At 35.0% G+C, this 24,158-nt stretch overlaps 1 protein-coding gene across 1 annotated transcript in view; it reads right to left on the reverse strand.

Moving 5' to 3' along the window:
* MALRD1 (MAM and LDL receptor class A domain containing 1) overlaps positions 1-24,158 on the reverse strand; it is a gene marked incomplete at both ends in the record, with an annotated part of 691,362 nt that overhangs the window by 164,582 nt on the left and 502,622 nt on the right. The window lies entirely within an intron of this gene.

The following is a 24,158-nucleotide window of genomic DNA, read 5'->3' on the forward strand; positions in this document are numbered from 1 at the left end:
GGCCACATTTGCTGCAGACTGTGATTCTGAAAATTATTGCATAATTTATTCGTGTGTGTGTGTGTGTGTGTGTGTGTGTGTGTGTGTGTGTGTGTGTGTAGCACGGAGGTTAGTGCCTATGTGAAAGGTGAAGGCTGATAATATTCTTCCATCATTCTACACTTTACATTTTAACAAAAGGTCTCTCTATAATCATGGTGCTTTTTTCTTTTTCATTTGTCTGGCCAGCCAGCTCCAGGTATCCTTGTCTGGATGAGCCCTAGGTTATAGATGTATGCCACTGAGCCTGTTTTGTAAGTTGGTGCTGAGGATCTGAACTTACTTCTCTGAATTTCCTTTGATGACTTCACTCACAGATTCTGAGCCACATTAGATATTTTACCACTGAGCTATAAATAATGTCTGTGCAGATGTATTTGTTTGTCAAAGGTCTCTCTGTGCACTCAATATAATTGAATTTGTTTTTTGTTTGACGCCATTGTCAAGACTTATCAAACTACTCTTCTATTCTGTATTTGTTTTTTCCTGGGCTAGCAGACAAGTTATTTGTATGGTTCCAAAAAAAATCTAATAAATTGTTTTCTATTTAATACAGTTTTTATTGTATCTTATCACTATTCAAAGATCAGCAGCAATAACCTCCATTTTTTGAAAGAAAAACTTTCCGCTTTCTTTAGTTGTTTCAAGTATCTTGGCGACAGTGTTTTTTATTTTATTTATTATTTCAAATAATATACTTCAGTTTTATGTCATTTTAATTAATCATTTTATTCATTTACATTTTAAATGATATCCCCTTCTCAGTTCCCTCTTCTCCACAAGCCTGCCATCCCATGCCACCTGCCCTTTGCCTCGCCACTCTAGTATGCGCCTATGCTGGGACATCAAGCTTCTTCAAGACCAAGGCGCTCTCCTCCCATTGATGCTGGATAAGGCCATCCTCTGCTACATATGTGGCTGGAGTCATGGGTCCTTCTGTGTGTACTCTTGTGTTGGTGGTTTAGTCTCTGGGAGCGCTAGGTGGTAGGGTGAGTTGATATTGTTCTTTCTACCAGGTTGCAATCACCTTCAGCTCCTTTAGACCTTCCTTAGCTCTTCCACTGGGGTTCCCCCAGATAAGCCCAATGGTCAGCTGGGAGTAGCTTTATTTATTTTATTTATTGTATATATTTCACTAATATCTACTCATATTCAGCATTTAATTTTCTTCTTTAGCTTTTAAACAGCCTTTAATTTATCTTAGATAAGTTTTGTTGCTCTATTTTCTTCAATGCTTAAACTCTCTTATGACAATATAACTAAGGTATTTAGTGAAATACACATATTTTAATTCTCCATTAATATATGTCAAGAGGTTAATTTAAGTTCCTTAACACATGAACTATTTAGAAGCCATTGCTGAAACTATATGTAATTAGGAGTTTTGTAATCATATTTCTGTTACATTATAGAGAAAAATGTGAGAAAACTGTGAAAATATTTTCATTTTGATCGCTAAGAGAAATGGGGTTCTTGTCACATTACGCAAGCATAAAGAAAGCACAGAATACATTTGATTTTATGTGAAATATACATTCCGCCAAAAGAAGATTATAGAAAGCATATTGTGTATGGCCTTCATTTCTTTAGATTCTTATGTTTCATGGCCAATGACATGTATTTATCATGATAATTTTCTGTGTTACTTGCGACTACAGGTACTCCGATACTCTCAGGTGAACTCATCTGTGGCTGACTTCAAGGCCAGATGGTGGACTGTGCTGCTCTGGTCAGCCATGCCTTTTCTGATACCCTTTCTGCTGGATCTTTCCATTGCTAAGCACCTTTGATTTCCCAGTTGTAATAGTAGAGCCATTCATTCATTTCTCCTTGAATTTCTATCAGGGTTTGCTTGAAAAACTATGATTTTTCTGGTACTGAATTCACATAAGTTGGAGATTATTTTTGTTTTCTTGGAGAAATGACCTATTATCATCTATGTTCTTTTTTTACCCTTAATAACATTTCTTGCTTCAGAATATTTTTCTTAAATCTCATGTTCTTTTGATGAATGTCCTTCCCTTAGTTTTGAATTTTCTGTGTTTATATTAAATGCAGATTCTGCAAGATAGTATTTTGGTCGTTTACCACATTGACAATGAATGTATTTTATTTGCGGAATTTGTACTATTAATCTTTATTGGTAGAGCTGAACTACCGACATAACATTTTACCATTTCTATTATACTTATTATTTTTGTGTCTTTTTTACTTTTCATCACTTTATTTCCTATGAAGATAATTAATAATTTTATATGATTAAAATGTTTATTTTCTGTGTACACTAACTGCATATCTTATGAAAGCATCTTTCCTAGTGGATGACCTTGAATTTGAAAATTGCATGACAGCTAACTCAAGCATTTCTTCAAATATGTGCTTACCACTTCATGGGTCACAGAAGTGAGTATTTTCCACAAAGCTCTAATGTTTAATTCAACCCAACTTTTTCCCATTGTTGAACATTTCTCTTCCTTTGTGTCAGTAAAGTTTTAGTAAAATAGTGTTTATGGTTGCTTCCATGACTCTATTCCTCTTCTCTTTTGAAAGCTTAAAGAACTCTAAGACTTCTGTGTAGAAACCTGTTGAGGATTTCAGAGAAGATGTTTCTCTATTGTCCAGTCTGAATTTCATCTCCTGAAGGTTTCTAGATTGAACCTGAAAAATCACAGCTCAGATGTCCTACCCAGTTCCCACAGATGTTCATTCCCATGGTTTTTTCCTCTAGCTTTTGTAACCCTGTGCCCACCCACTTGTTTCTCACAGAAGCAAGGGTAGTTCCTGTGATCTTGGCTGTCTAGAAGATCCATACTTAGCTAAAGCTTTTCAGCTGCATAGCTTGCTTATTGTGAAACAACTCACAGACTGTATGAAGTCCAAGAAATAAAGAAAACAAAAAATATACATATATTCACAAAACAAGAAGACTTTGACTATTTCCATGTTGCGTTTTGTTTTGCATGTACTTTACGCTTATTGCAACTAGTAGGTTTTCAATGCATACTGTCAAGCCCTTGAAAAAAATCAAGTACTGACTAAAAAACATATTCACATGGTTTTATATAAAATTTATTTTAATGTCTGAAAAAACAGTACTGACAAAAATGTATAATTTTAAGCAAAAAATGTTTAAAATCTTTACATTTATCTTTGTTTTGCAAAATAAAGTCGTTTAAAAAATAAAAAAAAAAAAAGAATGAGCAGGTTTTCTCAAATCTCCTGACATGCTGGGTAAGCCATAGAAATAACTAACATCTATACTTGAATGTTCCTTACCGCAAACTTTCTTCACTTAGTATACTTTACAAAGGCTTACTTAAACAGCATATATTAAGAAAAAATATCTGGCCAGGCTGGGTCGAATACAGCTGTTATTTTAGCCCTGGGAGATTGAAGCAGAAGGATTATAATAATTTTGAGGTTGTACTGTCTCAAAAACCCAATCCCATTAAATCTACTGAGTCACAAGATAAAACATAAAAAATGGAAAATGAAAAAAATAGACCTGTAGAGTAAGGGCAGTTAACAGGATTCAGAGAGAAATGGGAGAGTCTGGGACAAGGTTGAGAGTAACCAGAACGCATTATATGCAAGTGTAAGATTATCATGGAACGAATTTAGCAGAATAAAGCATGACCATCATCAACAAATAAAAAAATAAAATTATAAAACTAACATCCAAAATAAAAGAAAAACAAACAAAAAGCAAAACAAAAAAGGAAAAAGAATTAGCAAAAGTATACGACCCAGAATTATCATCATGAAGTTTTCTCAGGATAAATAAATAAGAATTGATAAGTTATTCTTAAGAAAATGGCTGCATCTAGAGAATATCATCCTGAGTGAGATAACCCAGTCACAAAAGAACAGACATAAAATGCAGTCACTGATAGTGGGATGCTAACCCCAGAGTCTCGTGCTGCCCCAGAAACAACTCACAGACTGTATGAAGTCCAAGAAAAAAAGAAAACAAAACAAAACAAAAAAAAATAGTCATGCTCAATCCTTACCCACCAAGAACACATTGACAAATTCTGGGTTGTACCCTGTATTACATGTACTGTCTGCTCATTGTAAAAAAAAAAAAAAAAAAAAAAAAAAAAAAAAAAAAAAAAAGAATTGATAAGTTGACTTTCTTCTCAAAGTCCATAAAAAGGGTTGGTATGTGCAGCTAAATTCTAAAAACAAGTAGAGTAATTTGTTTTAGCCACATGAAAATACTTTTAGAGTTTACATTCTGTTTGAATTTTTTTTTATTTTTTTGGAAAACATTTGGAAACAGAAGTTTTATTTAGCTCATACAGCTAACATATACTTGAACTCTCCTCCACTAGTTTCTCCAAAACGACAGTGGCTTGTTCATTGGAAATATAATTTAATTCCATGCCATCTTAAAACAAGTAGGAAGATGTACCCCACCTTTTACTTTGACGTTTTACATACATTGGGGATTATCAGTGCATGCTATTAACTTGAAATCTACTGATCTTGACCAGGATGTGAAGAAATAACTAGTTAATATAGTTGTATTATGTTATTCTATATTCTATATTTTATTATTTAGCTCCTAAAATCTATATTATGCAAAACACAAATGGGTATATTTCAATTTCAAGCTTTTCCTAAGCTAACTTCTAACTTGACATTGAAAGTCAAATATTTAGAGACATAGGAAAAGCAGCAATTGCATTCACTGATGCAAATGTAATCAAGTTTATAGATAGGAATTGAATTCTGATTGAAAACATTGCAATTCAGTGTATTTATTCTGCTCCCTATATATAGAAGACTCAAGCTATGGGGCTATTCCAGGGGAGTATGAACAACTTACTGGCAGCTGTGTTTCCAGAGATTGCCCCCCTTTCAGCAGCTGCCAACTGCTAATGCTGTTTTGGAAACTAAAGAGGATTCTCTCTTGCTTTCATCCTAAAATTCTGACTGGCTTCTTCTCATCATCTTGTGCAGGTAACCACAGCTGTGGTGAGCTGTCAGCACAGCAGCCATCTTATGTTCAGAAGTCAGCATTTCCCCCATTTTCCTGTACAATTACCCAGTTCTTACAGTCTTCCAAAAACATTCCACAAAATGTTTTAAATTATGGGCAAGGAGAGGTTGATACGGAACACCCACCCACCACAGAACACTGAGTCACATTGCTCCACAGTTAACCACTTCTGAGTCTTTGCATTAAACACTACCTGTTGCAAAACGGAGCATACTGACCAAAGTTGAGAAAACAAGTCTAGGGGTATACACAGACATTTAGTATGTAGTTTGGCTTCATGATTTCTTAGCAACAGCACAACAGACATGGGCTTTTGATTAGATTAATAGTGCCAGACATGGAATCTTGTCTCCAGAGCAGGCCTCATATCTTATCAGAAAGTAGTTGGTTATTTCTGTAACCTTGACATGCTGTTATTGCACCAGTAGACACTTCCTTCCAAACAGGTCATTATTGTAGTATGTAGAGAGCATGAGTAAGATCATGGATGTCTCTTATCTTTCATCAGTCTAAATGAGCCACTTCTGGCACTATGTAACCTGGTCAGCATGGAGAGAGTTCTTGGTCAGTTCGAAGTGACTTCTCTGTGCCTTTAAAGCACCAAAGAGATCAGTGTCTTCAGTAATAGAGCCAGCCAACACCCCCCCACACACACACACCAACACACATAGACCAACACACACACACACACATACACACACACATACACCAACACATACATACACATACACACACACACACACACACACACACACACACACACACACATTTAATAAGAGGCAATAGAAGAACACTAGGACCTCCCAATAGAGGAAGGTGGGAATACTCACAGTTGATGCTTTCGGTGAGTATTGATAGATTTGGAAGACAAGAGGGTAACAGGAGGGGTTTTACCACAATTCAGGACAAACAATGTTTCGTGTGCTACAATAACAGCACTTGCAACCAGTTCCAATTATGAGTCAGGGTTCTCTGCACTGAGGTTTCAAAGTATGCTCTGAATAGTTGGATCTAATTTATATATTCAGTGTGGATTTTTCCAAATTCCTAAAGGAGAACATAGAACTCAAGAAGTTGATTAAGGGCTGAGGTACTGACACATGCCTGTGTCAGTGAGCCCAGTTTAAAATGGGACAGTACCTCAGCCTACAGATTCTGAAGCTACTACTATAAACATGTTCTTTGACAAACTGTTATTGTAAGGCTTGGTCACAGACAGATTTGTCCAAGACAACTTGTTACATTGACACTTTGTTTTCAAAAATAAAAGAAAAAAAGTTGCTCAGACTCTTGAAGTTATTAACATGAGTTTTCTATAAAATGTACCATATCTCAAAGTGATAATGGCTTACACTGAATGTGCTTTCATAAATTAAGCCATCTTTTATCTAGTAAGCTCAAGCTATGCTCATTGTCAAATATTTGCCAACATCCATTTGATGACTGAAAACCACATATTAATAGCTATCAAAATCCTTGTAGAAGGTCAGTGTAGGTACACTAAACAGTTAAAAATTTGCTACAGGAACAAAAAAAAAAAAAAAAGAAAGAAAGAAAGAAAAAGAAAAAGAAAAAGAAAAAGAAAAAGAAAGCACTAACGTCTCAACTGCCAGGACATATTTAGAGTTTAATGGGAAATCATTAAACCAGTTCATTTCCATTACTTACACGAAGCTGTGTGGAATGATCAATAGCGTCCAGGGGAATGTAGTTTCAAAAGCAAAAATCTTTGATTTTTTGATTTGGAGCTGTCTGGCAACTTCTATCTGTCATCTTAAAAATCTTCCTACTCATATATCAGATCTCAAGATTCTCATCTGACCTCACACACTCTGTCACAGTTCAATTAAGTTTGACCAGGGTGCAATATTCTCCAAGTTGTTTTTCAGTCAGCATTTCAAAATTTTGCTCCTCATTTTTTCTAAATATCTTCTGCACAATTTCAGTTCTGGACTTTACGTCTGCTTTATAACTTCAAGCTTCTGAAATTATGCACATAAAAATTCTTATGTTTCACAATTATCTGCCATCAAGAATAGGAATAACTTTCCCAGTAATAGTCAACTTTGATTTTAACAATTATTTAAGCAACTGAATAGTTGGTGAGCACTTAATGTCATATATAAGTAGTATGCATTCTATACTTAACTGTGCTTTGTTGGAATGACAATGATAATTTCCTATTGAAGAAGAAGCAATATATTATATACTTAGATATTATAAACAATGTTTTATACACACACACACACACACACACACACACACACACACACTACATTTCATGGCCAGTTTTTGTATGAGCAAAAGATCAAAAGTTAAAAAGCCTAAATTGTCCTTTAGATATGAGAAAACACTATTGTATATTTAAAAATGTTTCATTAAGTTATCATGTTAAATTATAATAATTTGACATATATTCTTTAAAAGGACAGTTAATACTCATAAAGGAATCTCCATTTTTGTACATCTTCTTCCATTTAAAATTATGCTAATTTACTCCCTGCACAAATTATAAGAGACAATTTCCCACATTAAATGATCTGACTTCACTCTTTGGTTTAAATTGGAGGCAATTCTCTTTTCTTGTTCTTCTTTTATATTATAAAGCTGCCTACAGGTTTGAAAAACTTGGTATAAAATATATCTCTCCTTCAAAACAGAGAATTCTCCCTGCTTCAGAGTAAGATGTCTGGCTCTGCACTCTGTATAGTTCCTACCTGTCCCTTCCATGAACTTAGAGCAGTGTATAGTGACTATCATTTGAAATTTCCTCCATCTCTTTTTGTACTTCCATTCTCCTCCTAAATTTCTGAGCTGGCAGCAGCTTGATTCTGAAATATTTCAAGGGCATGTTAGGAACACATTTGGATTACAAAAGTCTCATCAAAATTGCCAAAACAGAAGTCTTAAACAAAGCATCTTGGAAGTGAAAATTGGTATAGAGAGAAAAGAGTGGATATCATTAGCTTATAACTAGTTATTTCTAGATAATACAGTGACTAAATCTTGGTATCTTCTAATTTTTCTCAGAGTGTATCTTTATTCCTAAATTATTTTTCTGAGTATAATTATTATTACAGCATTCTCCTTTCAACAGAATATTTCTTTTTAATGCTACTAACTAGCACCATATTTGGCATGTTTTAATTACCTATGGAAACAAGGTTTCCATAGTGGCATGCTAATCAAAGGTAAGTTCATCTCATTTCTAAACTACTGATTTATTAAGGATAGTCCAGTAATATGATGATGATAAACAGATGGTGTTGGCTGGCATTTCCAACAACTTTAAGCAGAAGCAGGGTTCTGTGTTCCCAGTCCTCATGTGGAAGGACTGAAGGACTCATTTATGTGCCATTTGTTTGTCAACATGTCTTGGTATTGATGGATTAGCCTAATAGCATTTCTGTAACTTGATCTTATTTCCCAACTTGAGAATATAGAAAAAAAAAAAGGCAGTGCTGTAATCATGTAAGAAGAAAACACTAGTAAAATAAATGGAAAATTTTTATATGTAAATGACAGCAAGGAACTTGTAATAAGAGCCTAGCTTCACTTAGATTTCATATAGATTGTCCCTGAAAGAGTATCAAGAACAATTAAGAATAGCAACATATTCTCTTTAAATCATAACATGATACCAGGTTCTTATTCTCACTATGGTGTCAGCAGACACTTTGAGGAGGATTGACCACTTACCATTGGCACTAAAGTGGCAGATATGATTTAAATTATGACTTTACCATTCACTGGGTGGTTGATTCTGAATACCTCTATTTTAATTCTCTAAGACGCAGAAGCAATAAGAGATAATTACCATAGGTAGTTTCTCTCATGAGTTTGTGGGTGAAAAACTAAATTATATAGTAAAGGCTAAGTGCTTATAACACTGTAGCAAATTAGTGGTATTCTTCTGGGAAATTCAGAGAGGATATACAAACTTATTCTGGAATTGGGAATGAGTTCATAAACCATGAATTACTGATTAGATAGTTACTACAAGCATGTGGTATGTCTCCCACTTTTACTAGAGATATTGCTAAGAACTAATAAGCAATGTCTGAGGCACACAGCAAGTAATCCTACAATTAAGGTAGCACAAGGTTATAGTACTGCTCCACACAATTTAGATTTAATCCCAAATCTTATTTACAACTTTGTAATATTTGGACAGTCTCCACTCCTACTATGTTGCATAGCAATTACCCCTTGGTGAGTGCTGATACTAAGAATGTATTTTCAGAATTAGTGTGAGTGTGAAACAGCATAATGATATAGACTGGAAAGGCTAGGCAGTTCAATGGGTAGAGGATGATTCACAAAAGCAGGGTTCTTAACTCCTCACAGGAGGAACTAGAATGTCAAGTCCTTCATCTTGCAGACCTTAGTAAAGCCCAATAATTATAAAATGGTGGAGAACATTTCACTAAATATTGAAAAATCATATGAAGATATACTGGGAGTGGGGGTGGAGTATATGTATAGACTACTTCTTCAAATGTAGTTCTCAGTGCCAGAGTCAAGCAGAACCTCCTGTGTTGTGATTGAATGGGCTAGTAACCTTATGCATTCATTGACCCCCACTTTTAAACCCTTAAGATTTTCATGAGGATTAAAATGAGAGAACATGATTTAACCTTAGTGTGGAGTAATACTCCGAATAGCAGCTGCAGACGCACATAAGTTGTTGGTATTTTCTAGTCTGACAGATAACAGCAGTCCTCTCTAATGTCACCATATTGTTATTGTGTGTGTGCTTGTGTGTGTGTGTGCGTGTGTGTTTGTGTGAGAGAGGGTGTGTCTATGTTTGAGTGTGTGTCTCTGTATGTGTTTGTATGTGTGTTTGTGAGTGTGTATGTTTGTGTGTATATATGTCTGTGTGTTTGTACATTTGCACACTTTTGCGTATTCATGTAGGGATCCCAGGGCCTCAGCATGCACATGCACATTAGAGAACATGTTTTAGGATCCAATTTATTTGTTCTCCTATGTGAGGTCCGGACTGAACTCAGATTGTCATGCCTCGTAGCAAGCACCTTTGTGTGCTAAACTATCTTGCTAACTCAGTAATCCTAGTTTTAGTTTAAATAAGGGTAAAAACATTTAGTTGTTAATAAATAGACTTTCCTTTCTTATATATTTTATTATAATATCCTTACTCAGTCTTCCTTTCTAATATTTATATGTTTCAATGAAATAACAGGAAGAAAATCAGAGGGCAGGATAAAAGGAAATACAAATAGGAGAAAATGAGGAAAAACACTGTAGGTATAGTTGTAGATAATCCACACATATTATAATGCCAATAACATATAACTAAATACACTGGATCCAAATACTGAATATGAGAGAAAATTAAATAGCAATTCTGCCAACTGCAGAGTCTCCCTAGAATAGTTTAAAGACATGAGTAGCTAGGAAAATTGCATAAAAATAACTAATTTCTTAAAATATTTGACATAAATTAACATGAAGCTAAAATGAGATTACCTATGATTGCTGAAAAATTATCAAAAAGTGTTATTTAATAAAAAAAAAACATTCAAAGTAGACCAAGACTGTGACCCTTGCTGGGCTTGCCAAGCCAGTCACAGGAGAGTGATTTAGAGTGATGTAGAGTGATTTGCACTTCAATCCAGCCCAATTACATAAGAAGGTAAAGTCCTGTCAGTATAAGAGGGTTCACTAATTATTACCAGTGAAACAACTAAAATTACAATAAGGAAAATGAATTCTACCAACAAAGGTAATTTCATTTTCATATTCAATAAATGTAAGGGACTTATCTATGAGTATAGAAGACTGTACTAGGCATCAATGCCTAATTGAACCATAGGCATTTGGCCATGTTCCAGTAGCATCCCTTATGTTCCTGGCCTATCTAATATTATGTTCTTGGCCATACGGACTACTTTGAGTGTGGGTCCCATCTCACAGTCTTAAATCAAACTGGATATTGATTGGTTATTCCCACAAGTTTTGTTTCAGTTTTATTGTATTAGCATGTATTGTAGTCAGATTATAATTGTAGATCAGAGCAATGATGGGTTGGTGTTTACCTTTCTCGTTGGTAGTGTGCACAGTACCTTCCAGTACTATAATTACTGCTACACAAGAGTGATGGCTGTAAGTAAGGAACAGTTCAACTTTTTTGTATTCAATGAGTTGGATGCATATTGCCTTTAGAAACAGGCCTTAACATCAGTTTGTAGAGAGGCACCAAAAACTTTAACAACATGCTGGGTTGTTTGGAGGTTTCTGTAAAACACATTAGCCAATAACTCCACTTAAATGTGACCTATTTCCAGTACTAAAAGTTTCATTTGATGAAAAGAGATGTTCAGTTGAGGCTCCATATCACTCATTATTTGGCAAATTCATTTAGACAACCTTCATATATGAACATGTTATAGGAAGCTCCTATTGGATTGCACTTCCACATGATTTATCAATTGGCCTTTTGTTTTCTTGTTTCTCTCTATATTGCGTCACTCACCCTTCTCTCCCCACCTGCTTGTTTGGTCCTCCCACTCTATTTCCCCATCCCAGCTATCCATAGCTTTCTATTTTAATTTTCCTTCCTGATAAAATCCATGTCTCACTCTAATTCCTTATTTTAATCTATGTGGCTATCTGAATGCTACTTTTCTTAATGATTTAAGAGCTAATATCCACAAATAAGTGAATACATATTATATTAGTCTTTTTTGATCTGTGTTACTGTTCTCATGATGATTTTGCTAGTTTCATCCATTTACCTGAAAATTTTATTTTTAAACACGAGTAATATTTCATTGTACAAATGTACCATAATTTCTTTATAATTTCATTCATTGGTAGGCATCTAAGTTGTTACAAATTTCTAGCCATTATTAAAAGAGCAACAATGAACATGGTTCATAGAGCAAATACTACTCTAATAGAATGAATAATATTTGAGTATATGTACAAGAGTAATATACCTCAAAATGGATCTTGAGGTAAATCTATTCCAATAATTATGATGAAATAAAAACTTACTTCTATAATGGCTATACCTGTTTGCAATCCCATCAGCAAAAGATGAGTATTTGCTTCACCACATATCCTTGTCAACATATTCTGTCATTTGTTTTATTGATCTTGGTCAGCATGATTGGGATAATATGAAATCTGAAAATATTTTTGATTTGTATTTTCTTTTTTTTAACAACTTTATTTGAAAAAACAAAGATAAATGTACAGATTTTAAGCATTTTTTGCATAAAAGTATACAATACATTTTTGTCAGTACTTGTTTTTTTTTTAAGGTTTGATAGTGTGATTAAGATCTTACTAGTTACAATGAGCATAAAGTACATGTAAAACAAGATGTAACCTGGAAATAGTCAGTTTTTTTTTTTTTTTTTTTTTTAAACAATGAACAAACAGTACATGTAATACAGGGTGTAACCCGGAATTTGTCAATGTGTTCTTGGTGGGTAAGGATTGAGCAAAACTTTTTTTTGGTTGTTTTGTTTCCTTTTTTTCTTGGACTTCACACAGTCTGTGAGTTGTTTCTAGGGCAGTGCGAGCCTCTGGGGTTAGCATCCCACTATCAGTGACTGCATATTATGTCTGTTCTTTTCTGACTGGGTTATCTTAGTCAGGATGATATACTGATTTGTTTGAGTTAATTTTGTATCCAGCCACTTTGCTGAACTTGTTTATCAGCTGTATGAGTTCTCTGAGGGAATTTTTGGGGTCACTTAAGTACACTATCATGTCATCTGCAAAGAGTGATGTTTTTATCTTTTCCTTTCTGATTTGTATCTCCTTGATCTCTTTTTGCTGTCTACTTGCTCCAGCCAGGACTTCCAGAACTATGTTGAATAGGTAGGGGGAGAGTGGGCAGCCTTGTCGAGTCACTGATTTTAGTGGGATTGCTTCAAGTTTCCCACTGTTAAGTTTGATGTTGGCTGTTAGTTTGCTGTATATTGTTTTTATTATGTTTAGGTATGGACCTTGGATTCCTGTTTTTTCCAGGACTTTTAACATGAAGGGGTGTTGAATTTTGTCAAATGCTTTCTCAGCATCTAGTGAGATGACCATGTGATTTTGATCTTTGAGTTTGTTTATATGGTGGATTACATCGATGGATTTCCTTATATTAAACCATCCCTGCATCCCAGGGATGAATCCTATTTGTTCATGATGAATGATCGTTTTGATGTGTTCTTGGATTCGGTTTGCAAGGATTTTGTTGAGTATTTTTGCATCGATGTTCATAAGTGAGATTGGTCTGAAGTTCTCTTTCCTTGTAGGGTCTTTGCATGGTTTAGGTACGAGGGTTATGGTAGCCTCAAAAAAAGAATTAGGTAGTATTCCATCTGATTCTATCTTGTGGAATAGTTTGGAGAGTATTGGTGTTATATCCGCAATAAATGTCTGATAAAATTCTGCACTGAACCCGTCTGGACCTGGGGTTTTTTTGGTTGGGAGGCTTTTGATGACTTCTTCTATTTCTTTAGGTGTTATGAGATTATTTAGGTGGTTTATTTGGTCGTGGTTTAACTTTAGGATCTTGTACCTTTCTAGGAATCTGTCCATTTCCTCCAGATTTTCCAATTTTGTGGAGTATATGTTTTTGTAGTAGGATCTGATGATTTCTTGAATTTCCTCAGTTTCAGTTGTTATGTCTCCACTTTCCTGTCTGATTTTGTTAATTTGTATACTCTCTCTTTGCCCTCTTGTTAGTCTGGCTAGGGGTTTATTGATCTTGTTGATTTTCTCAAAGAACCAGCTCTTGGTTTTGTTGATTTTTTTCAATGTTCCTTTTTGTTTCTATTTGGTCTATTTCTGCCCTAATTTTGATTATTTCTTGCCTTCTACTCTTCTTGTGTGTATCTGCTTCCTTTTGTTCTAGGGCTTTTAGCTGTGCTGCCAAGTTGCTGATGTATGCTCTCTCCAGTTTTTTTTTTTTTTTTTTTTTTTTTTTTTTTTTTTTTTTTTTTTTGGACGCACATAGGGCTATGAGTTTTCCTCTCAGTACTGCTTTCATTGCATCCCATAGGTTTGGATATGTTGTGTTTTCGTTTTCATTGAATTCTAGAAAATCCTTAATTTCTTTCTTTATTTCTTCTTTGACCCTGCTATCATTTAACAGAGCATTGTTTAGTTTCTATGTGTATGTGCTTTTTTTGTCTTCGTTGTTGTTAAAGACCAGCCATGGACCATGGTGATCTGAGAGGATGCATGGGAGTATGTCAATTTTCTTATATCGATTGAGGCTTGTTCTGTGTCCAATTATGTGGTCAATTTTTGAGAAGGTGCCATTGGGTGATGAGAAGAAGTTGTATACTTTTACTTTAGGATGATATGTTCTGTAGATATCTCTTAATTCCAGTTGGTTCAAAGTCTCCTCTAGTTTTACAGTGTCCTTGTTCAGTTTCTGTTTCCATGATCTGTCCATTGGAGAGAGTGGGGTATTAATGTCTCCCACTATTTTTGTGTGGGGTGAAATGTTTTTTTTGGGCTTTAGTAGGGTTTCTTTTATGAAAGTGGGTGCTTTTTTATTTGGAGCATATATGTTAAGGATTGAGAGTTTCTCCTGACAGATTTCCCCGGTAATGAGTAAAAAGTGTCCTTCCTTATCTTTTTTGATAACTTTTGGTTGGAAATTTACTTTCATCTTCTGATATGTACTTCAACCCATTTTTCCAAATGTCTAAAATTTTTATCATATAAGTCTTTCACTTGCTTGGTTAGAATTACTACAAGATATTTTATATTTCTGAGGGTACTGTAAAGATTGTTGCTTCCTCATATTTTCTCACTGCTTCTTTGTATATAGGGAGGATATTAATTGTGTGCTAATACTCCTAATTTGTTGAAAGCATTAATCAGCTACAGAAGGTCCTGGTAGAAATTTTAGCATTACTTTTGTATATTATCATAACGAATTCAAATAAAAGTAGTTTGACTTACTCCCTTTTCTATATGTACTTCCTTGATCTTTTTCAGTTGTCTTATACAAGCTAACATTTCAAGAACTGTACTGAATAAGCATGGAATGTCTTTTTTCTGATTTAAAAATATATTTAACTTTTTTTTTTTTTACATTCCAGATTTTATCCCACTCTTGGTCCACCCTCTGACTGTTCCATATCCCATACCTACCCTCCAGCACTTCTGTCTCCACGAGGATATCTCTCTCCCAAAACTCACCCCACCAGACCTCTCCATTTCCTGGGGCCTCCAATCTTTTGAGAGTTAGGTGCATCTTCTCTTACTGAACCCAGCAGTCCTCTACAACTTAGCTGTTGAGGGTCTCATATCAGATGGTGTATGCTGTTTTGTTGGTGGTCCAGTTACTGAGAGACCTCGGGGTACAGGCTAATTGAAACTACTTGTCCTCTTACAGGGTCATCCTCCTCAGCTTTTTCCAAGCTTTTCCCTAATTTAACCCCAGGAATCAGCAGCTTCTGTCCATTGGTAGGGTGTAAATATCTGCATCTGACTCTTTCAGCTACTTGTTGAGTCTTTAGAGGGCAGTCATGATAGGTCCCTTTTTGTGAGCATTCAATAGCCTCAGTAATAGTGTCAGGACTTGGGGCCTCCCCTTGAGCTGGATCCCACTTGGGGCCTGTTGCTGTATCTCCTTTTTCTTTTCCCTTCTCCCTGCAGTTCTCTCAGACAGGAATAATTATGGGTCAGAGTTTTGACTGTGGGATATCAGCTACTCTCTCACTTGATGCACTGTCTGTTTGCTGGAAGTGGGTTCTACAAGTTCCCTTTCCTTGCTGTAATACATTTCATCTAAGCTCTCTCTCTCTCTCTCTTTCAGTCCTGAGGGTCTCTCACCTCCCACTTTTCTGGTACATTCTAGGGTTGTCCCACATTCAACCTCTCTAGGTTGCTTGTTTCCATTCTTTTTACAGGCCTTCAGGGTTTCAGTCCTTTTTTCCCCACCCAATACCTGATTATGTTCCCCTCTTCCCTTTCATGTCCTGTTTTCTACCCATGTCCCTTTTTTCCTCCCCTGCTACTATGATTTCTTTCTTCTCCCTCCCAAATGGGATTGAGGCATCTTAACTTGGGCCCTTTGGCTTGTTAAACTTTCTGAGTTCTGTGGACCTTATTGGGTATTTGGTATTTTTTGGCTTATATCTACTTATTAGTGAGTACATACCATACATGTTCTTTTAGGTCTGAGTTACTTCACTCAGGATGATATTTTCTAGTACTATCCACTTGCCTGCAAAACTCAGGATGTCCTCATTCTTAATAGCTGAGTAGTACTCCATTGTGTAAATGAAGACCACATTATCTGTATCCAGTCTTCTGTCATGGGACATCTGGTTTGTTTCCAGCTTCTGGCTATCATGAACCAGGCTGCTATGAACATAGTGAAAAATGTGCCCCTGTGGCCTGGTGTAGCATTTTTTGGGGGTATATTACTAAGAGTTGTATAGCTGAATTTTGTATCTTCAGGTAGATCTATTGATAATTCTCTGAGGAACCTCCAAGTTGATTTTCAGAGTGGTTGTACCAGATTGCAATCCCACCAGCAATAGAGGAGTGTTCCTCTTTATCCACATCTTTGCCAGCATGTGGTATCACCTAAAGTTTTGTTCCTAGCTATTCTGGATTAGTGTAAGGTACAATCTCAGGGTTGCTTTGGTTTTCATTTCCCTACTCACTAAGGACTTTGAACATTTCTTTAAGTGCTTCTCAGCCAGTTGAGATTCCACTGTTTTGAATTCTGTTTAGTTCTATACCTTATTTTTTGAATGGGTTGTTTGGTTTTTTAATTGTTAAGTTTCTCTCACTTTAAGGATATGTTGCCATGGTATCACTATAAACTGTTTTTATTATGTTGAGGTATGTTTTTTGTATTCATAGTCTCTTTTATTTTTGACTTTTATTATGAAAGGGCATTGAATTTTGTCAAAGACATTTTCAACAACTAATGAAATAATCATGTGGATGTGTCTTTCAATTTTGTGGAATAAATTTACTGATTTACCTATATTGAACCATCTCTGTATCTCTGGACGATGCCAACTTCATTATGGTTGATGAGCATTTTGATGTGTTCCTGAATTTGGTTTGCAAATATTTATTGAGAACTTTTCCTTTGATATCCCATGAGGGATCTGGGATATGTTTCTCATTTTATTGTATATTGATATTATTTAATTATAAAATATCCACTGCCTCATAAAAAAGTCAGCAATGTTCTTTCTGATTGAATTTTGTGGAATACACTGAAAGGTACTATGATTAACTCTTCTTTTAAACTCTGGTAGAACATTGTGTTAAAACCATCTGGCCATGGGCTCTGTTGGTTGGGAAATTTTAACTACTTCTTTTATTTCACAAGGGATTAGAGCTCAATTCAAGTTGCTCATCTAAATTTTATTTAACTTTTATAATTTCTACTTATCTAGAAAGATATCTATTTATTTTTGATTTCCAGTTTGAAGTGCAGTGTTTTAAGGTATATTGTCATGATGTCATGTCTATCCTCTTTCTTCTCAAATTTTGTTAGTTTACATTTTTCTATCTCTACGTTTTAGTTAATTTCATCTTCTCCCTCTACCTGTTAGTTAATTTGGATCTTCTCTTTCTACTTTTTAATTAATTTGATTAAGAGTTTGTCAAGCTTATTAATTTTTATCAAAGAAATAACTCTTTTATTCTAAATTAGTTTTGTTTGCTCGAGTCTTAATAATTTCAACCCTGGGCATGGTTATTTCTTGCTAACTACTCCTTTTAGGTAAGATTTTTTTGTTCTGTACCTTTTATGTGTGCTATTAAATTCTAGGGTGAGAGCTCTCTAACTTATCATTTCATTTAGTTCTATGGTCTCACATCTTCAAAATGCTTTCATTGTGTTAAAGAAGTTCTGATATGTTGGATTCTCATATTACTTAAATTCTACAAGGCGTTAATTTAATATCTTTTAGTTAGATTATTTTTTATTTATATTTTAAATGTTATCCCCTTTCTAGGTTTCCCTCTGGAATTGCCCTACCTCATTCTCCTTCCCCCTGCCTCTATGAGAATGCTCTCTGAACGACCTACCTACTCCCTCTAGCCTCCCCACCCTGGTATTCCCCTATACAGTGGAATGGAGCCAAGGCCTCTCCTCCTATTGATGACAAGGTTATGCTCTATTACATATTGCTGCTGGAACCCTCACTTGCTCAATGTGTTTTCTTTGGTTTTTGGATTAGTTAGTGGGAACTCTGGGGATCTGGTTGGTTAATACTTTTGTTCTTCCTATGAGGTTGCAAACCCCTTCAGCTGCTTCAGTCCGTTCTCTAATTCATCCTTAGGGACCCTGTTCTCAGTACAATGGTTGGCCAATAGCATGCCCCCCTCTATTTGTCAGGCTTTGTAGATCCTATCAGGAGATAGCTATTATGGGCTCCTACAAAGTCTTGGTATCCGCAATATTGTCTGGGTTTGGTGATGGTATATGAGATAGAACCCTAAGTGGATTAGTCTTTGGATGGTCGTTTCTTCAGTCTCTACAACAAACTTTGGAAATTTCCTCCTGTGTTTATTTTCTCCTCTATTCTATGAAGGACCGAATCATCCACATTTTCATCTTCCATCTTCTTGAGCTTCATGTTTTCTATGAATTGTATCTTGCATATTACACATGTTTGGTCCAATATCCACTTATAAGTGAGTGAAAGTCATGTATGTTATTTTGTGATTGGGTTACCTCACACATGAAGGTATTTTCTAGTTCCATCCATTTGCCTAAGAATTTCATGAAGTCATTGTTTTTAAGAGCTGAGTACTACTCCATTGTGTAAATGTACCACGTTTCCTGTATTTATTCCTCTGTTGAAGGACATCTAGGTTCCTTCCAGCTTCTGGCTATTATAAATTAGGCTGCTATGAACATGGCAGAACATGTGTCCTTGTTATATGTTGAAGTGTCTTTTGGGTATATGCCCAGCAGTGGTATAGCTGGGTCCTGAGGAAGTACTATGTCCAATTTTCTGGAGAACCTCCAGACTGTTTTCCAGAGTGATTGTACCAGCTTGCAATCCAACCAACAATGGAGGTGTGTTTCTCTTTCTCCACATCCTCATCAGCATCTGCTGTCACCTGAGTTTTGGATCTTAACCATTCTGACTGGTGTGAAGTGGAATATCAGTGTTGTTTAGATTTGCATTTCCCTGCTAACTAAGGATTTTGATCATTTCTTTAGGTGCTTCTCAGACATTTGCTATTCCTCAGTTGAGAATTTTTGGTTTAGCTCTGTTTCCATATCTAATAAGGTTATTGAAAATAAAAGACAGCATTTTCAACAAATGCTGCTGGTTCAACTGGTAGTCAGCATGCAGAAGAATGCAAATCAATATACACTTATCACCTTGTACAAATATCAAGTCCAAGTGGATCAAGGATCTGTACATAAAACCAGATACACTGTAACTAATAGAAGAGCAAGTTGGGAAAAGCCTGGAACAGATGGGCACAGATGAAAAATTTCCTGAACAGAACACAAATGGCTTATGCTCTAAGATAAGGAATCAAGAAATGGAACCTCATAGTATTGCAAAGCCTCTTTCTGTAAGGTGAAGGACACTGTTCATAGGACAAAATGGCAATCAACAAATTGGGAAAAGTTTTTTACCAATCATACATATGATAGAGGGCTAGTATCTAGTATATACAAAGAACTCAAGAAGTTAGACTCCAGAGAATCAAATAATCCTATTAAAAAACGGGGGACAGAGCTAAACAAAGAATTCTCAATTGAGGAATACCAAATGGCTAAGAAGCACCTAAAGAAATACTCAACATCTTTAGTCATCAGGGAAATGTAAATCAAAACAACCTTGAGATTCCACCTCACACCAGTCAGAATGGCTAAGATCAATCCCATTATCCATATAGCACTTACTGTATTTTAAAACAGTGTGTTAGTTTTTAAAAATAGCAATGCTTGGTATTAATTTTTCTATGTTCTAGTTTATAAAAGTTGGGATATTTATATATTCTATAAAGGTACACTTTAAGGCAAACTACCATGTACTAATTTATTATTCTTTGCTAACTTATCTTTATTTCCCTTGGAAGTTTGTTGTGTTGATCATGTGTGACCTCAAACATACTCTTGTTGCCATTCCAGGATGTAATTATTTAAGCTAATTCTTTTCTAGGCAGGTGGTCAATTTTCTGTACAGCACTTTTCTGATCATTAACTTAATAAAAGAAGCAACTTTCATGTAGTTAGTTAGATTAAAATCTGTTTAGTAGAGGACATACACAGGGTGAGGCCATGTTCCCTGCTTGTCTACATATTCTTGTGCTGTTTCTTAGTTGAATTCCTTTGCACTTTCTTGGTATTTGTGTTAGTCTGCTAGAGCAGTCATAATCAAGTATTATGACTGAGTGACTTTCACATCAGAATTTTATGTTGTCATAATCCTAAAGATGAAAAATCAAAGCACCATACCCATTTTCTCCTGCATGCTCTTTCATTGGTTTCAAGAAATTAACATCCACTTGAACATCAGAATAGTTAATTCGTTGTGATGCTTCACTTTTGAATCAATCCATTCGTGCCTCTATCTCTAACTTTGTTCTCTATAAAAGCTCATTTCTATTGTCTTTCCTCACAAGTGCCCTAATCCCAGGAGGATCTCATTATTGTCACTTAATTTAACACAAATTGACATTTCCAAGTTTCTGTCTTTAAATACAGTAAGATCTGGGATTAAAGACTTAAAGATCTACAAACAAAAATTTGGGGGAGTAACACTATTCAGTCTACAATGGCAATTTCCAGTTTGATTTCAGGACATTTTTATATGTTCCTGTGGTATATATATGGTAAGCCTAATTTCCTAAGGCTTGGGTTTCTACTATGTTTGCTTCATTCCATCTGGCCATTCTATCATAATCTCCTAACTCTTCCTCCCCTGTTTTCCTTTTTTCTATATCACCTTCTGTATCACCTTCTCTTCTTCTATCCCCACTCTATTTTCCCCTTTATCTTCCTTCTCCTCATAAACTCTTAAAATTCTTTCAAGCTTTCTGAGTACAGTCACAACATTTTGTATTTGATATTTTATGTATTTACATTTCTGATGGAATCCCCTTTTCATCCTTTTCAATTTCCTCCTCTTCTGCTTCTATGAAGATGTACCTACTTCCACCCACACTCACCTCAATGTCCTGGCAGGCATTCTCTTACACTGGAGAAAAGAGGCTTCACAGAACCAAAGGCTACTCCTCCTGTTGATTCCAGACAATGCTGTTCTCTGCTGCACATGCAGCTGGAGCCATAGGCTCCTCCATGTGTATTTATTACTTGGTGTTTTAGTCCCTGGGAACTCTGGGGTGTTTGGTTAAACTATGTAACAATATGGACTTTTTTGTGTGAATACACATATTCATATATGTGCATGTGTATAGAGCAGACTGTACTGAATCATAAATATATGCTATCTGTATAAAGAATTAGATTTTCTACATAAAATTACATGTTATTTTTTGTCACTATCCATAACTAAATATTGGAGCCTTCTTGTGCCTTTTCAGAAAACAAGGGTAAATGCCTACAATTAATTAAAGCAAGGTAGTCTTGCTTGATGAGTTGAAGGAAAGCCAGATAGAGGAGCATAAAAGCAAGAAACAGCATGATGATGCCCTAAAAATAGCTAGGGTTAAGATTTCTGATCTGGTCTTACTGTTCAGTCTTTGATAATTTGTGATGTAGACATATAGAAATAATTTATTATACATGCTTCTTTATTTTTGGAATAGAAATGAAAGAACATATGTCTCTTAAGGAATACAGTTATTTCTTACCCAGTCTGAATGATACTATAAAATATCAAATAAATTATATCTATTGAATATGTTTTATTTTAAAGTATTGCTATAAGGACAGACAAGATATTATACAACTATAATCCCAGTATTTTGGAAGGTATTTTCATCCTTAGCTATGTGTTGAGTTTTATACATATCATGAATACATGGGACTCTTTCTTGAAGGGAGAATTTTCTGGTTTCTTTGGAAACTCAGTTTTGTTGTGTGATGTTTTTCTGGAAGAACATATTTGCTAAAAAAAGACTCATGTTGTTTTCTTGAGACTGTCTGGAAAAAAAAACAAGTGATGTTTTGGTGGAGTAGATGCTTGATAGAATATGTGATGTTTTGAAAGGATATAAATATAACCCAACAAAGAGTGGATGATGCTATGTGGTATTGATTCATTTTTCTACTCTTTGCTGGTCTTTGTTGGGCTTTGCTTATACTGGTCTTCATTGATAATGCTGTGTGGTGTTGATTTACCTTGCCACTAGTTGTCAATCTTTGTTTGTCATGACTTTGTAGAGAGAACATACCAAAGATTATCTGGTATTGTTCTGCTGGTGTTATTCTGGCAACACCTTGCCACTTTCATGGTCTCTGTGGATTTGCAGAAGCCTTTTGGTTTCATCTGGATTGAACTACTGTTGCTGATTCATTAATTGTGTTCCTGAATGTATCAAGCTACCACTGCTGATTCCTATGAACAGAACTGTGAATACCCTAACATGAATTGGATTCACCCCAAAGAACTGTCTCAAAATGGATTCACATCCTACTTTGCCCTATTAACCTATCCTTTCCATTACCTCTTAGGGTAGTGAGTTAGAAGTGAGGTTAAAGAATTTAAATACCCCCATTAAAGTAGGTTTTGAAAAATATATTTATCAAATGATAGGGCTGCAACAAAACAAAAGAATGCAGAACCAGTAACATATGACCTACATACATACATATTAAAAGTGATCAAATGCTACAGAAAATGTATAAATTACAGATGTTGTGACTTCCCTACCATTAAACAATTAGGGTTTATAGTTTAGTTATGAAGGTGATCAATTATATCATTAAAGAGAAAATAAAATCATGAAGAAAAATAAGACGCCTTCTTTGTTCTGCCTACATTAATTTTAGTCATTCAAATGACATTCTTTATATTAAACTGAACATATATTGAGAGTAAATATGTTTTTTCTGAAGACTACAGCATAGATTCATGCTCATAGTTCCTCTTTACAATTCAGCAATTCCTCTAAAATTAATCATGAATAAGCCTGTGTTAAGTGTGAAAACTGTCCTTAGACATTTCTAATGCAATAAGTGAAAGATCTACAAATATCACCTTAGTTAACAGTGACACTGCAATGCTTATAAAAATATATAAGCCCCTTAAATATGTTGGTCTTTCAAAATCTTTGTTTTTACCAGAGGATCAAAATTAATTAATGTCCTTAACATTTATTTGCAAGTCTATAGTCTCAGAAATGCCTAAACTAATTTGCTGAGACATATTCTTTAGTCAAGATGATATAATCAGGTTCTTTTGAGAAAACAGTGAAAATATACTCATTAACAGAGATAATATAGCATTTTATTAGAAAAATTATATTTCTTTGTCTGTGGAAAACAGAGTTAAGATAAAATTGTACAAATAACCAAAAAAAAAATTCTTTTATGTACTCAGGAGACCTTACACATACTATTGAAATTCAACAAATACAAACATTTATCCAACTAATAGCCCTTACTTTTTTCATTAAGACGCATCACTGTTAACTTATGTGGTCTTGTTGAACTCTGATGTGCACTGTCATGTCTATTGACTATTCTTTCAACTTTCACAGTTGAGACTACCAGAATTCTGTATCACTGCTAATGATAGAATATTAAAAACTCAATATAGTTTTTCAGTCCCTCTTTAAGTAAGGGATAATTCTGTGGGTAGGTCTAAAGTACTAAGGCATATTTATGTCCATGTCATTGTCTTAAGCACAGCAACACAGATGGACAACAGCCAAGTTCTCACATAGTCTCCAGGAAAAGTAATATGTATTGAACCTCTGAAATTTGATTACCATATGATCCAAAGAGCTGAATACCTAATTTTGTTGCTGCTTCATCCTTGAATCAGGATAATGTCATCAGAAATACATTTTAAAAATATTTCCAAATATATAGATGTGTAACATTATTTTAAAAGAACAAACCTACTAAATCATATTAATAAAATAAAACACTTTTAAACTTTGGTTTTGGTTTTATTTTTATGTTTGTTTGGTTTTTGAGACTAGGTCTCACTATGTA

The sequence above is a fragment of the Micromys minutus genome, assembly GCF_963924665.1.
Source record: "Micromys minutus genome assembly, chromosome: 6".
NCBI classification, from domain to species: Eukaryota; Metazoa; Chordata; class Mammalia; order Rodentia; family Muridae; genus Micromys; species Micromys minutus.